The following is a 6,629-nucleotide window of genomic DNA, read 5'->3' on the forward strand; positions in this document are numbered from 1 at the left end:
ACAGGGACTGTTATGAAGACCTCATAAACCCCCAAGCCAGACCCAGCAGAATTTCACCTGCTGTCTGCTGTCAGATCACAAACATTTGCTTGCACTCACATTCCCAGTCCAGGTGCCCACTCCACCCAGCCAGCACTTCACTTCCAGAAGCTGGCAGTGCTCTGCTGTCTTTTCAACCCTCTCTTCATCCATCCATCTGCAGGGACCAGACGGCTAGACCAGCCGCTGCATCACTGGTTAATCCCCAACTTCACGAGGCAGCCAGGCAGCGACGCCTGAATGTTCCCATCTCCCTGCACCAGGCCAGGCTGGGCAGAGAAGTTGTCTGTGTGTGTAAACACAGCCTTCTGCTTAGGCAGCTCCTGCCGGACTCCCCTCGCCAACTGGGCCCTCTGTGGCTTTTATCTCCCTGCCCAAAATAACCATTGGCTTCAGTGGTTCTCTGGGCATGAATCAGACTCTCGTAGAAGCCTGTGAGCAGCTTGAGGACAGGGAAGTTATGGTACCAATCTCTGAATCCTTGGTGTGCCAGTGCAAAGGTTTGTGGGATTTGTCAAACTACTCTGTGTACCTGGAGGGACCTGCAGTAGGAAGCAAGAGGTCTCTACAGAAAACAGTCACATCCTCCAAAAGCTCACAGTTTAGTAAGAGAAAATACCCACACCAGCCAACTGCAATGTAAAACAGAAAGCACTAAAAGTTGTAAGAAGAGGACAGAGTGTTGGGGAGTTCAGAGGAAAAAAAGATTAGAGAGCAGCAGGTGTCAAAGAAGATTTCGAGGAAGAGGTCACATGTGGGTTGGGCATTAAAGGCAGGGCAGAAGGACAATGTAGACTGAGGAGAGAGCATAACATAAGCCACAGTGGTTGGAAATTACAAGGTAGAATCAGGAAACGCTGCATATGGCCTGGAGCCTGGGATACTGAGGGTTGAGGCTATCCCTGAGGAGATAGAAAGGAGCTGGTGCCAAGCAGAGCCTTGAATGACAGACCAAGTACACTGCACTGTCTAGCAACTAGCCACATGTGACTATTTAAGTTTAAATTTAATGGGACAAAATGTAAAATTCATAGCCACGTGTGGTTAGTGGTTACCATACTGGATAGTGCAGATATAGAACATTTCATCACTGCAGACAGTTCTACTGGACAGCGATGGTGGACAGTGTCAGAGGATCCAGAGAGCTTTGAGCAGAGCCATAATCAGATCTGGGCTTTAGGAAAATTAATTTGCTCCTGATGAAGAGTCAGTGACCAGAGTGTGGAGAAGCCTAGAACCACAGTGGACATTGCAATAATCCAGGTGAGATCAGTCACCACTTCTTTTCCCTCTGTTCATCTCTTCCTATCAGGAAATAGGGATGATTCTCAAAGTGTGGTCCCTGGAACACCAGCAATATCTGGGAACTCCTTTTTTTCTTTTTTTTTTTTTTTTTTTTTTTTGAGACGGAGTCTCGCTCTGTTGCCCAGGCTGGAGTGCAGAGGCGGGATCACAATCTCAGCTCACTGCAACCTTTGCCTCCCAGGTTGAAGCAATTATCTGCTTCAGCCTCTCAAGTAGCTGGGATTACAGGCACCCACCACCAGAACCAGCTAATTTTTTTGTATTTTTAGTAGAGATGGGGGTTTCACCATCTTGTCCAGGCTGGTCTTGAACTCCTGAGCTTGTGATCCACCCGCCTCGGCCTCCCAAAGTGCTGCGATTACAAGTGTGAGCCACCGCGCCTGGCCATTATCTGGGAACTCTTAAGTACACAAATCCTCAGGCCCCACACAGACCTACTGAGTCAGAAACTAGGAGGTTTGGAACAGCAACAGTGCTTTCATCAGCCCTCCTGTTATTCTAACACACACTGGAGTTTCAGGTCTGCCGGCAGAGAGGCTAGGAGCCTACACTTTGGCTCCAGAATGATGTATACTCTGGAGTCAGAGGACCTGACTTCATATCCTGGCTCAGTTGTTTCCAAGCTGTGCTTAATTTATTTGTGCCTCAGTTTCCTTATAATAACCATATGGAGTTATTATAAGGATTAATGGACGTGATACATGTACATATCTTAGAAGAGTGTCTAACTTATAGTAAGTATTCAATAAATGTTACTTATCAATCCTATTATTCATTCCTATGGCAGTTTAATTCCTCCCATATACAATGAGACAGCATCTGTCTCTTGCCACTAGCTATGACCTTTCCAACATATAATATTCCCAGGCCTACTCACCCATTCCATTTCCTGTCCTCCAGGACCCGACAGTCAGTTCCTTTCCCACAAGGCAGAGGCACTTCCTGTATCAGAGAGTGTCCCACCAGGATGAGAATGTCAACAGACAGATTTAACTGTCCTGGGCAAAGATGCCCTCTAAAGGAATGAGTCAGGAAATGCCCCATGGGTTTTCCCCTGGGAGTGGGAAGGTCTGGAGGTGAGTGCTTAGCTGCCCCCATGATTGAAAGCCTCAAGCCTGTTCAGTTGGATCCATGCCAGCCAAGAGGTTATGGAAAATGGTACTGTGATCCTGCCTACTATAGGTAGCTAGACCCTGGCTCAAGGAACCAGGCAGGGGAGGATGGCGTCCTGTGTGGCAGAGGGTGCTAGGCTGGGCATCAAGAAACCTTGATTTGACCTTTGCTGTGAGATCTTGGGCAGTCATTTTCCTCTCTGGATTCAATTTCCTTACCTGTAATGTGAGGGTGTTGGACTAGCGTAGTTCTAAACCTTTTAGGGGTCTGGGTGCAGTGGTTCACACCTGTAATTCCTGCACTTTGGGAGTCCGAGGCGGGCAGATCACCTGAGGTCAGGAGTTTGAGACCAGCCTGGCCAACATGGTGAAAACCCATCTCTACTAAAAATACAAAAATTAGCCGGGGATGGTGGTGTGTGCCTGTATTCTCTGCTACTTGGGAGGCTAAGGCAGGAGAATCACTTGAACCTGCAAGCAGAGAAGCAGTGAGCCAATCGCGCAACTGCACTCCAGCCTAGGCGTCGGAGCAAGACACTGTCTCAAAAAAAAAAAAAAAAAAAAAAAAAAAAAAAAAAAAAAAAAAAAAGAAAAGAAAAGAAAAGAAAAACCTTTTATGGGTTGTGATTTCCTTTGAAAATGCAATGAAAACTGCAGAGCTTCTCCCAGAAAAATGTACATGGGTATGCACATGCACACACACACACACAAAGTCACACTCACACTCATGCACCACACATACATACACACACACACACACACACACACACACACACCCCCTACTACCTTTATTATCTTTCAGGCATCAAGAGACCTCATGAAGCCCATGTGTAGATCACCCCTTGAATCCATGGACATTTGGTTAAGACTTGGGCTAGACGATCTCTAATCAGCCACGATAAGAAATGACCTGTATTTCTGTGTATATTGTATTTTGTATCTGATTTAAAGGAACCCTACATTAAAGACTTCACTAAGAAGATGAGTTTTTACATGGGCTTTTGTGGGACATAAATGTTGATTGGCTAAATGCTGTGCCTCCCCAGAGCCTGTCTCACCCTTGTCATATTGCTTCTGAAGTCACCCTCTCCATTCCACTCTCTCCACCTTTTTCAGTGGGGAGTGAGCATGCGGTCCTGAAAGATACCCCTACCCCTACTAACTGTCTCTGTCCCCAGCTATGAGAGGGTAGAAAAGAGAGAATCTGGTGTGCCTCTCATACCCCCACCCCAAAGCCCTGGCTCAGAGGTCAACCAATGAAGAGGCCCCCAGATGGCACCTCTATCCCCAACACGTACACACACATACATACACACACACCCTCCTTCACATAGCCACAACCACAGGACTGCACCTCCAGACACCTGGCAGTGCGGTCACTCGGAACAGGCAAGAGTTATTTTTAGAGGCCAAGTGACAGGATGGTGAGAGCAGTTCCACTCTGTCAGAGTTACTGCTGCCACCACCAGCTCTGATGAATCACTCTCCACTACGTTAATGGACAAGTCTGTCAGCATGGCCAGGAAGGCCACGCCACCTTCTAGAATGAATGTCTTGGATTGGTGACCACGCTGATCACACCAGGCTGAGCCCAGGATCACACTAGGGACAAGACTGCCAGGCCTGAGCCACTGCAGCCAACCCAGACCAACCGCCCAGCACTGCCTCCCATAACCAATTACAGTCAGGCCAACACAACCCGGCACAGCACAGCCTGTGCAGGTAAGCCCCTTCAACACAGTCCAATCCAGCCCCACTGGGCCACCCAGGGGCCTCTCTCTGCGAAGTCCCTTTAGAGTGGCTATTGATGCCTCCCTCCACCCAATCCATGCAAGTCAGCCTCCCACCCTCTAAGCTACTGCTGCCGGGTTATTAAGACAATGAGCCTCCAATAAATTGGGCAGATTCAGACAGTGTCAATGCAGCTATCAACTGGTTTCATCTTTCTGGAGGGCAATTTGAAAAAGCACATGATAAGCCTTAAAAGTGTGCATATCATTTAACGCAGAAATTCTTTTTTAGGAATTGATCCTTAGGGAACAATGAAAGACACAAAGATGTGGCTATAAGAACATTTGTCTAAGCACTGTATACAAAAGTGAAGTACAGTATTGGAGTTAATATATATGTCCAACAATAGTGGCTACGTTATATAAATAGTGATACATACGTATGCTGAAATACTACGCAGCTACCACAAAATAATGTTGTGGATCTGTATGTGGCTATGTAATCACGTTCTTAACACAATACCAGTAAAAAAGCAGAGACAAAAGGGTATGTAACAAATGATCCAATTTCTATAAAATGTTTTTTGTTCTTTTGTTTTGTTTTTTTTTTTTTTGAGATGGAGTTTTTGCTCTGTTGCCCAGACTAGAGTGTAGTGACACGATCTCAGCTCACTGCAACCTCCACCTCCTGGGTTCAAGCAATTCTTCCACCTCAGCCTCCCGAGTAACTGGGATTACAGGCGCCCACAACCATGCCTGGTTATTTTTGTATTTTTAGCAGAGACAGGGTTTTACCATGTTGGCCAGGCTGGTCTCGAACTCCTGACCTCAAGTGATCTGCTCACCTCAGCCTCCCAAAATGTTGGGATTACAGGCGTGAGCCACCGTGCCGGGCCCCAATTTCTATAAAATATGTATGTATGTGTACATGCCTAGCAAAAAGCAAACTGGAAGGAAATATTTTAAAACATGTTACCAGAGGTTGTTTTATGATAGTGGAATTATTTCTTTTGTGTACGTTTGGGTTTTGTTTTGTTGCTTACTTTCTGGTATATATGTGTAAACATATTTATATAAGAAAGGTCTGTTACCTTCACCTCACTCAAAGCTTCTGGCCTGACCCATTGAAAGTGCTTCCTGGAATCTCACTAGAGCCCCCACCTTTCAGCAACCACAACCCGCCTCAGGCTGCCTCTCTGGCTTTGAACTTTGCTGCCCTCTTCAGTTGTTCCCTGGAATTTCACTAATGGAGCCCATCTAGCCAATTCCCACAGTCTCCTGACACAGGCCCTCACAGTGGAAGTACCCTCCAGGGCTCCCTATTCATGCATAGAAACCAAACAGAGTCCAATTCCCTCATCTGACAGTAAAAGAAAAAATAATTATAATAATAAACATGACAGTTGTAGTGAACCTTCACATTTCTACTTTGTCTTCCTTTTTACAGAGCACTTTATTATACAGGTTTCACTTAGCCCTCCCATTGGTGAGAAAACTGAGGGCCAGCAAGTATAGCAGCACAACACTTGCCAAAGGTCATAGAGTGAGTCAGGATTCCAATGCAGGTCTGATATTGACATATAAGGAAGTAAATGGAAGAAATGAACAGATAATCGTGAGCCCACAGTCTATGAAAGGGGCCATATTCTACAAAGCCCCTCCTCCTGCCCCCAGTGCCTTCTCCCAGCTGCTGTCCCCTACCCAGAATCCCACAAAACCCCATCTGGGGCCACGTGCCATACATCTACACACCAGCCCGTCATTCCCTCCCAGCTCTGGAAACAGGCTCTTGCTGCCTCCTCAGAAATCCTAGCAACGAGACATCCTGCAGCGCCACCCTCTCCACCTCTGGGCTCTTCCATCTTGGGCCTGTCTCATTAGGGGAGGGGGCGGCTGGTCGGGCTCTCTCATGGGGGTGGGGGCTGTGACACTCATACATGGCAGGGGCAGAGGGGAGATGAAATCAGCCTGGATGGCCCTCACTCTGGGCCTGCTCTTGCACTATTCATTATTTGGGCTTCTGATTATCTGCTGACTGGGACAAAAAAAGAAGCCAAATCCTAGGGCATGAATTCTAGTCCATTCCAATTTATTTTTGCATTTCTGAAATACATGGATTCTTCCAACCAGAATATTAATATTCAAAATAGCAATAATAAAAGTATTAGCAAGAAAACAGCTACTTTATTCAGTGCTTACAACCACCTTTGAGAAGTCGTATCCCCACTTTACAGATAAGAAAACTGAGACCCAGCTTGCCTGAAGATACCTAGCTAATAAATGGAAAAACAATTGTGTCTGACATCCAAGTGTATACTTTGACTACCATGTCTCTTAGAAAGCACCTAATTCTAGTTGGGTGCAGTGGCTCATGCCTGTAATCCCAGCACTTTGGGAGGCCAAGGTGGATGGATCACTTGAGGCCAGGAGTTCAAGACCAGCG

The 6,629-nt window shown here is 46.5% G+C and overlaps 1 protein-coding gene across 3 annotated transcripts in view; it reads right to left on the minus strand.

Annotated features, from left to right (window-relative positions):
• Window positions 1-6,629, minus strand: part of EPB41L1 (erythrocyte membrane protein band 4.1-like 1) — a 155,980-nt gene that overhangs the window by 98,709 nt on the left and 50,642 nt on the right. The gene's annotated exons all lie outside the window — the stretch shown is intronic.

The sequence above is a fragment of the Mandrillus leucophaeus genome, unplaced genomic scaffold (assembly GCF_000951045.1).
Source record: "Mandrillus leucophaeus isolate KB7577 unplaced genomic scaffold, Mleu.le_1.0 Scaffold129, whole genome shotgun sequence".
NCBI classification, from domain to species: domain Eukaryota; kingdom Metazoa; phylum Chordata; class Mammalia; order Primates; family Cercopithecidae; genus Mandrillus; species Mandrillus leucophaeus.